Source organism: Salvelinus namaycush, unplaced genomic scaffold, assembly GCF_016432855.1.
Source record: "Salvelinus namaycush isolate Seneca unplaced genomic scaffold, SaNama_1.0 Scaffold3746, whole genome shotgun sequence".
Lineage (NCBI taxonomy): Eukaryota > Metazoa > Chordata > Actinopteri > Salmoniformes > Salmonidae > Salvelinus > Salvelinus namaycush.
The window spans coordinates 1-11,771 of NW_024060726.1; the positions used below are offsets into that span (position 1 = coordinate 1).

An 11,771-nucleotide genomic window follows, 5' to 3' on the forward strand; every position below is an offset into this window, starting at 1 on the left:
GACAGGACAGAGACAGAGACAGAGACAGAGACAGAGAGAGAGAGACAGAGAGAGAGAGACAGAGAGAGAGAGAGAGAAATAGAGAGAGAGAGAGAGAGAGGGAGGAGAGATGTATGAGTTATTTGCTGTACATACCATCCTAAGACACACACTATTCCCTATTTAGTGTACTACTTTTGACCAAGTCTCTGGCCAAAGTAGTGTAGAGGTAGTGTAGTAGTAGTAGTGTACTATGTATGGAATAGGCAGCCATTTGGGACGCAGCCCAGCTAAAGTACATCACCAGGGTGGCGCAGTGGTCTAGGAGCCACCAGAGTCTCTGGGTTCGCGCCCAGCCGCTGCCGCAGCCGGCCGCAACCGGGAGGTCCGTGGGGCGAAGCACAATTGGCATAGCGTCGTCCGGGTTAGGGAGGGTTTGGCCGGTAGGGATATCCTTGTCTCAGTATGTAAAATGTAATAAAATGTATGCACTCTACTGTAAGTCGCTCTGGATAAGAGCGTCTGCTAAATGACTAAAATGTAAATGTAAAATGTAAATCACCAAGCAGTATCTACCTCTGGTACCAAACATCTACATGTAACAGTTAGTGTAGTAGGGTTACTCATCACCAAGCAGTATCTACCTCTGGTACCCAACATCTACATGTAACAGTTAGTGTAGTAGGGTTACTCATCACCAGCAGTATCTACCTCTGTACCAAACAATCACATGTAACAGTTAGTGTAGTAGGGTTACTCATCACCAAGCAGTATCTACCTCTGGTACCCAACATCTACATGTAACAGTTAGTGTAGTAGGGTTTCTCATCACCAAGCAGTATCTACCTCTGGTACCCAACATCTACATGGTAACAGTGTAGTAGGGTTACTCATCACCAAGCAGTATCTACCTCTGGTACCAACATCTACATGTAACAGTTAGTGTAGTAGGGTTTCTCATCACCAAGCAGTATCTACCTCTGGTACCAAACATCTACATGTAACAGTTAGTGTAGTAGGGTACTCATCACCAAGCAGTATCTACCTCTGGTACCCAACATCTACATGTAACAGTTAGTGTAGTAGGGTTACTCATCACCAAGCAGTATCTACCTCTGGTACCAAACATCTACATGTAACAGTTAGTGTAGTAGGGTTACTCATCACCAAGCAGTATCTACCTCTGGTACCAAACATCTACATGTAACAGTTAGTGTAGTAGGGTTACTCATCACCAAGCAGTATCTACCTCTGGTACCAAACATCTACATGTAACAGTTAGTGTAGTAGGGTTACTCATCACCAAGCAGTATCTACCTCTGGTACCAAACATCTACATGTAACAGTTAGTGTAGTAGGGTTACTCATCACCAAGCAGTATCTACCTCTGGTACCAAACATCTACATGTAACAGTTAGTGTAGTAGGGTTTCTCATCACCAAGCAGTATCTACCTCTGGTACCAAACATCTACATGTAACAGTTAGTGTAGTAGGGTTACTCATCACCAAGCAGTATCTACCTCTGGTACTAAACATCTACATGTAACAGTTAGTGTAGTAGGGTTACTCATCACCAAGCAGTATCTACCTCTGGTACCAAACATCTACATGTAACAGTTAGTGTAGTAGGGTTACTCATCACCAAGCAGTATCTACCTCTGGTACCAAACATCTACATGTAACAGTTAGTGTAGTAGGGTTACTCATCACCAAGCAGTATCTACCTCTGGTACCAAACATCTACATGTAACAGTTAGTGTAGTAGGGTTACTCATCACCAAGCAGTATCTACCTCTGGTACCAAACATCTACATGTAACAGTAAGTGTAGTAGGGTTACTCATCACCAAGCAGTATCTACCTCTGGTACCAAACATCTACATGTAACAGTTAGTGTAGTAGGGTTACTCATCACCAAGCAGTATCTACCTCTGGTACCAAACATCTACATGTAACAGTTAGTGTAGTAGGGTTTCTCATCACCAAGCAGTATCTACCTCTGGTACCCAACATCTACATGTAACAGTTAGTGTAGTAGGGTTTCTCATCACCAAGCAGTATCTACCTCTGGTACCACACATCTACATGTAACAGTGTAGTAGGGTTTCTTATCACCAAGCAGTATCTACCTCTGGTACCAAACATCTACATGTAACAGTTAGTGTAGTAGGGTTTCTCATCACCAAGCAGTATCTACCTCTGGTACCAAACATCTACATGTAACAGTTAGTGTAGTAGGGTTACTCATCACCAAGCAGTATCTACCTCTGGTACCAAACATCTACATGTAACAGTTAGTGTAGTAGGGTTTCTCATCACCAAGCAGTATCTACCTCTGGTACCAAACATCTACATGTAACAGTTAGTGTAGTAGGGTTACTCATCACCAAGCAGTATCTACCTCTGGTACCAAACATCTACATGTAACAGTTAGTGTAGTAGGGTATCTCATCACCAAGCAGTATCTACCTCTGGTACCCAACATCTACATGTAACAGTTAGTGTAGTAGGGTTTCTCATCCCCAGCAGTATCTACCTCTGGTACCAAACATCTACATGTAACAGTTAGTGTAGTAGGGTTACTCATCACCAAGCAGTATCTACCTCTGGTACCAAACATCTACATGTAACAGTTAGTGTAGTAGGGTTACTCATCACCAAGCAGTATCTACCTCTGGTACCAAACATCTACATGTAACAGTTAGTGTAGTAGGGTTACTCATCACCAAGCAGTATCTACCTCTGGTACCCAACATCTACATGTAACAGTTAGTGTAGTAGGGTTACTCATCACCAATCAGTATCTACCTCTGGTACCAAACATCTACATGTAACAGTTAGTGTAGTAGGGTTACTCATCACCAAGCAGTATCTACCTCTGGTACCCAACATCTACATGTAACAGTTAGTGTAGTAGGGTTTCTCATCACCAAGCAGTATCTACCTCTGGTACCCAACATCTACATGTAACAGTGTAGTAGGGTTACTCATCACCAAGCAGTATCTACCTCTGGTACCCAACATCTACATGTAACAGTTAGTGTAGTAGGGTTACTCATCACCAAGCAGTATCTACCTCTGGTACCCAACATCTACATGTAACAGTGTAGTAGGGTTTCTCATCACCAAGCAGTATCTACCTCTGGTACCAAACATCTACATGTAACAGTGTAGTAGGGTTTCTCATCACCAAGCAGTATCTACCTCTGGTACCAAACATCTACATGTAACAGTGTAGTAGGGTTACTCATCACCAAGCAGTATCTACCTCTGGTACCAAACATCTACATGTAACAGTTAGTGTAGTAGGGTTTCTCATCACCAAGCAGTATCTACCTCTGGGACCAAACATCTACATGTAACAGTTAGTGTAGTAGGGTTTCTCATCACCAAGCAGTATCTACCTCTGGTACCCAACATCTACATGTAACAGTTAGTGTAGCAGGGTTACTCATCACCAAGCAGTATCTACCTCTGGTACCAAACATCTACATGTAACAGTTAGTGTAGTAGGGTTACTCATCACCAAGCAGTATCTACCTCTGGTACCAAACATCTACATGTAACAGTTAGTGTAGTAGGGTTACTCATCACCAAGCAGTATCTACCTCTGGTACCAAACATCTACATGTAACAGTTAGTGTAGCAGGGTTACTCATCACCAAGCAGTATCTACCTCTGGTACCAAACATCTACATGTAACAGTGTAGTAGGGTTTCTCATCACCAAGCAGTATCTACCTCTGGTACCCAACATCTACATGTAACAGTTAGTGTAGTAGGGTTACTCATCACCAAGCAGTATCTACCTCTGGTACCAAACATCTACATGTAACAGTGTAGTAGGGTTTCTCATCACCAAGCAGTATCTACCTCTGGTACCCAACATCTACATGTAACAGTTAGTGTAGTAGGGTTACTCATCACCAAGCAGTATCTACCTCTGGTACCCAACATCTACATGTAACAGTGTAGTAGGGTTTCTCATCACCAAGCAGTATCTACCTCTGGTACCCAACATCTACATGTAACAGTGTAGTAGGGTTTCTCATCACCAAGCAGTATCTACCTCTGGTACCAAACATCTACATGTAACAGTTAGTGTAGTAGGGTTACTCATCACCAAGCAGTATCTACCTCTGGTACCCAACATCTACATGTAACAGTTAGTGTAGCAGGGTTACTCATCACCAAGCAGTATCTACCTCTGGTACCAAACATCTACATGTAACAGTTAGTGTAGTAGGGTTACTCATCACCAAGCAGTATCTACCTCTGGTACCAAACATCTACATGTAACAGTTAGTGTAGTAGGGTTACTCATCACCAAGCAGTATCTACCTCTGGTACCAAACATCTACATGTAACAGTTAGTGTAGTAGGGTTACTCATCACCAAGCAGTATCTACCTCTGGTACCCAACATCTACATGTAACAGTTAGTGTAGTAGGGTTACTCATCACCAAGCAGTATCTACCTCTGGTACCAAACATCTACATGTAACAGTTAGTGTAGTAGGGTTTCTCATCACCAAGCAGTATCTACCTCTGGGACCAAACATCTACATGTAACAGTTAGTGTAGTAGGGTTACTCATCACCAAGCAGTATCTACCTCTGGTACCAAACATCTACATGTAACAGTTAGTGTAGTAGGGTTACTCATCACCAAGCAGTATCTACCTCTGGTACCAAACATCTACATGTAACAGTTAGTGTAGTAGGGTTACTCATCACCAAGCAGTATCTACCTCTGGTACCCAACATCTACATGTAACAGTGTAGTAGGGTTTCTCATCACCAAGCAGTATCTACCTCTGGTACCAAACATCTACATGTAACAGTGTAGTAGGGTTTCTCATCACCAAGCAGTATCTACCTCTGGTACCAAACATCTACATGTAACAGTTAGTGTAGTAGGGTTACTCATCACCAAGCTGTATCTACCTCTGGTACCAAACATCTACATGTAACAGTTAGTGTAGTAGGGTTACTCATCACCAAGCAGTATCTACCTCTGGTACCAAACATCTACATGTAACAGTTAGTGTAGCAGGGTTACTCATCACCAAGCAGTATCTACCTCTGGTACCAAACATCTACATGTAACAGTTAGTGTAGTAGGGTTACTCATCACCAAGCAGTATCTACCTCTGGTACCAAACATCTACATGTAACAGTTAGTGTAGTAGGGTTACTCATCACTAAGCTGTATCTACCTCTGGTACCAAACATCTACATGTAACAGTTAGTGTAGCAGGGTTACTCATCACCAAGCAGTATCTACCTCTGGTACCAAACATCTACATGTAACAGTTAGTGTAGTAGGGTTTCTCATCACCAAGCAGTATCTACCTCTGGTACCAAACATCTACATGTAACAGTTAGTGTAGTAGGGTTACTCATCACCAAGCAGTATCTACCTCTGGTACCAAACATCTACATGTAACAGTTAGTGTAGTAGGGTTACTCATCACTAAGCTGTATCTACCTCTGGTACCAAACATCTACATGTAACAGTTAGTGTAGCAGGGTTACTCATCACCAAGCAGTATCTACCTCTGGTACCAAACATCTACATGTAACAGTTAGTGTAGTAGGGTTTCTCATCACCAAGCAGTATCTACCTCTGGTACCCAACATCTACATGTAACAGTTAGTGTAGTAGGGTTTCTCATCACCAAGCAGTATCTACCTCTGGGACCAAACATCTACATGTAACAGTTAGTGTAGTAGGGTTACTCATCACCAAGCAGTATCTACCTCTGGTACCAAACATCTACATGTAACAGTTAGTGTAGTAGGGTTTCTCATCACCAAGCAGTATCTACCTCTGGTACCAAACATCTACATGTAACAGTTAGTGTAGTAGGGTTACTCATCACCAAGCAGTATCTACCTCTGGTACCAAACATCTACATGTAACAGTGTAGTAGGGTTTCTCATCACCAAGCAGTATCTACCTCTGGTACCAAACATCTACATGTAACAGTGTAGTAGGGTTTCTCATCACCAAGCAGTATCTACCTCTGGTACCAAACATCTACATGTAACAGTGTAGTAGGGTTTCTCATCACCAAGCAGTATCTACCTCTGGTACCAAACATCTACATGTAACAGTGTAGTAGGGTTTCTCATCACCAAGCAGTATCTACCTCTGGTACCCAACATCTACATGTAACAGTTAGTGTAGTAGGGTTACTCATCACCAAGCAGTATCTACCTCTGGTACCAAACATCTACATGTAACAGTTAGTGTAGTAGGGTTTCTCATCACCAAGCAGTATCTACCTCTGGTACCAAACATTTACATGTAACAGTTAGTGTAGTAGGGTTTCTCATCACCAAGCAGTATCTACCTCTGGTACCCAACGTCTACATGTAACAGTTAGTGTAGTAGGGTTACTCATCACCAAGCAGTATCTACCTCTGGTACCCAACATCTACATGTAACAGTTAGTGTAGTAGGGTGTCTCATCACCAAGCAGTATCTACCTCTGGTACCAAACATCTACATGTAACAGTTAGTGTAGTAGGGTTTCTCATCACCAAGCAGTATCTACCTCTGGTACCCAACATCTACATGTAACAGTTAGTGTAGTAGGGTTACTCATCACCAAGCAGTATCTACCTCTGGTACCAAACATCTACATGTAACAGTTAGTGTAGTAGGGTTACTCATCACCAAGCAGTATCTACCTCTGGTACCAAACATCTACATGTAACAGTTAGTGTAGTAGGGTTACTCATCACCAAGCAGTATCTACCTCTGGTACCAAACATCTACATGTAACAGTTAGTGTAGTAGGGTTACTCATCACCAAGCAGTATCTACCTCTGGTACCAAACATCTACATGTAACAGTTAGTGTAGTAGGGTTTCTCATCACCAAGCAGTATCTACCTCTGGTACCCAACATCTACATGTAACAGTTAGTCTAGTAGGGTTTCTCATCATGCTGAAACACAAAGCACAGAAAACATCTTAGTTCATGAGATACATAGATACACACATACAGATAGACAGACAGATAAATAGACTCTCTCCCCCCTCACTCAACCTTCCCTTCCCTCTCCCCTCCCCTTCTCTCCCTGACTCACTCTCTCTCCCTCTTCCCTTCCACTCTCCCCTCTCCCCCTTCCCCCCTCTGCTATACTCCCCTCCCTCTCAGCTCCCGTTCCTCCCTCCCCCTTCTCTCCCTCCTCCTCTTCCCTCCCTCCCTCTCTCTCCATACCTCAGCATGTTGTCCCGGGGTCAACTGTCTCTGACACTGTTGACACTTCAGACACAGAGGGTGGTAGTCCCGCCCCAATGACCTCATCTTCTCACCTGGACCAATGGGGAGAGAGGATACCACGGGTTAGAGGTCAAATGTCTGTCATGGACCAATCTGGTTAGAGGATACTCAAATTGTATTTGTCACATGCGCCGAATACAACAGTGAAATGCTGAATAGAACAGGTGTGGACCTCACAGTGAAATGCTGAATACAACAGGTGTAGACCTCACAGTGAAATGCTGAATACAACAGGTGTAGACCTCACAGTGAAATGCTTACTTACAAGCTCTTAACCAACATTGCTTTAAAAAGTTAAGAAAAATGTGTTCAGTAAACATATATATATTTTTTACGTTATAAATAATTAAACAGCAGCAGTAAAATAACAATAGCGAGGCTATATTGGGGTTCCGTTGCAGAGTCAATGTGAGGGGGCACCGGTTAATCCAGGTAATTGAGGTAATATGTAGGTAGAGTTAAAGTGACTATGTATAGATAGTAAACAGAGAGTAGCAGCAGCACCGGTTAATCCAGGTAATTGAGGTAATATGTAGGTAGAGTTAAAGTGACTATGTATAGATAGTAAACAGAGAGTAGCAGCAGTGTAAAAGAGGGGTCTGGTGGTCATTTGATTAGATGTTCAGGAGTCTGATGGTTTGGGGGTAGAAGCTGATAAGGAGCCTTTTGGTCCGAGACTTGGTGATCCGGTACCACTTGCCGTGCGGTAGAAGAGAGAACAGTCTATGACTAGGGTGACTGGTGTCTTTTACAATTTGTAGGGCCTTCCTCTGACACCGCCTGGTATAGAGGTCCTGGATGGCAGGAAGCTTAGCCCCAGTGATGTACTGGGCCGTACGCACTACCTTCTGTAGTGTCTTGAAGTCGGAGGTCGATCAGTTGCCATACCAGGCAATGATGCAACCAGACGGAATCCTCTCGATGGTGCAGCTGTAGAACCTTTTGAGGATCTGAGGACCCATGCCAAATCTCTTCATTCTCCTGAGGGGGAATAGGCTTTGTCATGCACTCTTCACTACTGTCTTGGTGTGCTTGGACCATGTTAGTTTGTTGGTGACGTGGACACCAAGGAACTTGAAGCTGTCAACCTGCTCCACTACAGCCCCGTTGATGAGAATGGGGGCGTGCTCGGTCCTCCTTTTCCTGTAGTCCACAGTCATCTCCTTTGTTTTTATCACGTTGAGGGAGAGGTTGTTGTCCTGGCACCACACGGCCAGGTCTCTGACCTCCTCCCTATAGGCTGTCTCATCGCTGACGGTGATCAGGCATACCACTGTTGTGTCATCAGCAAACTTGATGATGGTGTTGGAGTCGTTCCTGGCTCGACAGTCATGAGTGAACAGGGAGTACAGGAGGGGTCTGAGCACTTTCCCCTGAGGGCCGCCGTTGTGAGGATCAGCATGGCGGATGTCACGTTCCTGACCTGTTTTCCTTTGTTTTGTATTTATTTAGTATGGTCAGGGCGTGAGTTGGGTGGGTTGTCTATGTGTTGTTTTCTATGTTGGGATTTTGGGTTCGGCCTGGTATGATTCTCAATCAGAGGCAGCTGTCAATCGTTGTCCCTGATTGAGAATCATACTTAGGCGGCCGGGGTTCACGTGTGTGTTTGTGGGTGTTTGTATCTCGTGTCAGTGTTCGTGCCACACGGGACTGTTTTCGGTTTTGTTACGTTTGTTGTTTTTTTGTATTTGTAAGTGTTCAGTTTCGTTTTGATTAAATCAATATGAGCACTAACCACTCTGCGTGTTGGTCCGACCCTTACTCCTTCTCCTCATCCGAGGAGGAGGAATTAGACAGCCGTTACAGCGGATGTGTTGTTACCTACCCTTACCACCTGGTGGCGGCCATTCAGAGAGAGCTCTGCACTATGACCTGAGAGTTGCTAAGCTACTGGTAATTTACCAAAGTAACTTTGGGAATTTATACTTGAATAACTTTTATAAAATGTATTCCTCTATATGGTGTCTGTGTCCATATTGTCCAACAGACTAATTAATGAAATAGCATCTAATCAACAAGGCCATTATTTTGATAAACTCTATTGACTGATTTAACAACTGACATCAGTTTGGCTCCAACACATTTACAACAAAGACATTTTGACAGTAAAATAAATACAAGTGTTTAAAAAAACATTCAGAATATTTCATGCTGAAACCCTCATATTAAACACCAATGATATTTACTGAGTTCATGGTTTATATTAAGGTTAAGGATTTACAGCTTTATATTATATAGATTTTAAACAATCTTATTTAATTATTGTCTATTTGACATGATAATTACAGACTCATGTGATAAGGCCACACAGAGGGCCAGAGATAATTACAGACTCGTGTGATAAGGCCACACAGAGGGCCAGAGATAATTACAGACTCGTGTGATAAGGCCACACAGAGGGCCAGAGATAATTACAGACTCGTGTGATAAGGACACACAGAGGACCAGAGATAATTACAGACTCATGTGATAAGGCCACACAGAGGGCCAGAGATAATTACAGACTTGTGTGATAAGGACACACAGAGGGCCAGAGATAATTACAGACTCATGTGATAAGGCCACACAGAGGGCCAGAGATAATTACAGACTCGTGTGATAAGGCCACACAGAGGGACAGAGATAATTACAGACTCATGTGATAAGGACACAGACAGCCAGAGATAATTACAGACTCGTGTGATAAGGCCACACAGAGGGCCAGAGATAATTACAGACTCATGTGATAAGACCACACAGAGGGCCAGAGATAATTACAGACTCGTGTGATAAGGACACACAGAGGGCCAGAGATAAATACAGACTCATGATACTCTGAAGTACCCAAAAAGGCCACTAAGCCAGGTTAGACTATAGGAACCCAGCCTCTTAAGGAAAGGAAGCCAGGTTAGACTATAGGAACCCAGCCTCTTAATGAAAGGAAGCCAGGTTAGACTATTGGAACCCAGCCTCTGAAGGAAAGGAAGCCAGGTTAGACTATTGGAACCCAGCCTGTGAAGGAAAGGAAGCCAGGTTAGACTATTGGAACACAGCCTGTGAAGGAAAGGAAGCCAGGTTAGACTATTGGAACCCAGCCTCTGAAGGAAAGGAAGCCAGGTTAGACTATTGGAACCCAGCCTGTGAAGGAAAGGAAGCCAGGTTAGACTATTGGAACCCAGCCTCTGAAGGAAAGGAAGCCAGGTTAGACTATTAGAACCCAGCCTCTGAAGGAAAGGAAGCCAGGTTAGACTATAGGAACCCAGCCTCTGAAGGAAAGGAAGCCAGGTTAGACTATAGGAACCCAGCCTCTGAAGGAAAGGAAGCCAGGTTAGACTATTGGAACCCAGCCTGTGAAGGAAAGGAAGCCAGGTTAGACTATTGGAACCCAGCCTCTGAAGGAAAGGAAGCCAGGTTAGACTATTAGAACCCAGCCTCTGAAGGAAAGGAAGCCAGGTTAGACTATAGGAACCCAGCCTCTGAAGGAAAGGAAGCCAGGTTAGACTATTGGAACCCAGCCTGTGAAGGAAAGGAAGCCAGGTTAGACTATTGGAACCCAGCCTCTGAAGGAAAGGAAGCCAGGTTAGACTATTAGAACCCAGCCTCTGAAGGAAAGGAAGCCAGGTTAGACTATAGGAACCCAGCCTCTGAAGGAAAGGAAGCCAGGTTAGACTATAGGAACCCAGCCAGTGAAGGAAAAGAGACCAGTTTAGGGTGTTGGAACTTATCCCAGGATGAAAAGAAGGCTGGTTAGAAAGGAAAGGACACCAGGTCAGAGTATTGGAGAGTAGCCGGTGTGTTAGAGAACAGTCTGCTTCCTCAGAGAAGACACTTCCTGTTGTCTGTGTGTGAGTCATGACAGACTGTTCAGAGCATGGAGACACACACACACAGAGACACACACACACAATAGGAAAGGTATAACGATTGAGTTTAGAAAAGACTTGCGAGCGAACGATGCCTCTCAAAAACCTGCCCTAACAATCTAGCAACTATTCCATAATTCTATGGCATCTCTGACCAACTGTGTTACACTGCAAACACACACACACACACACTGCACTCACCAAAGTAGACGGGTTTCCCACAGATGGGACAGTAGCCCACCATGATAGATGATATTCCTGACACTGTTATTTAGCAGACAGGAAGTGTGTACGTAGAGAGTGTGAGATGGAGAAAGTGTGTGTAGAGAGAGAGAATGTGTGTGTGAGAGAGTATGTAGAGAAAAGGTGTGTGTGTGTCAGAGAGATGTACAGGAAATAGGTTCAACTCTGTGAATGTGGCGTGTTGTGATGACAGAACCAGGATGTGGTGAGAACCTTGTCACAGCAAGACAAAGAAACATCACTTCAAAAGAAAATTAGAGGAGAAAGAGAGAAAAAGAGAGAGAGAGAGACAGAGACACACACAGAGAGAGAGAGAGAGACAGAGACAGAGACACACAGAGAGAGAGAGAGAGAGAGAGACAGAGACACAGAGAGAGAGAGAGAGAGAGAGACAGAGACAGAGACACACAGAG

General features: G+C 43.8%; 1 pseudogene; it reads right to left on the minus strand.

Moving 5' to 3' along the window:
* Positions 1–6,895: 6,895 nt before the first annotated feature.
* On the minus strand, positions 6,896–11,520 carry LOC120040702 (annotated as a pseudogene).
* Between the last annotated feature and the right edge of the window lie 251 nt (positions 11,521–11,771).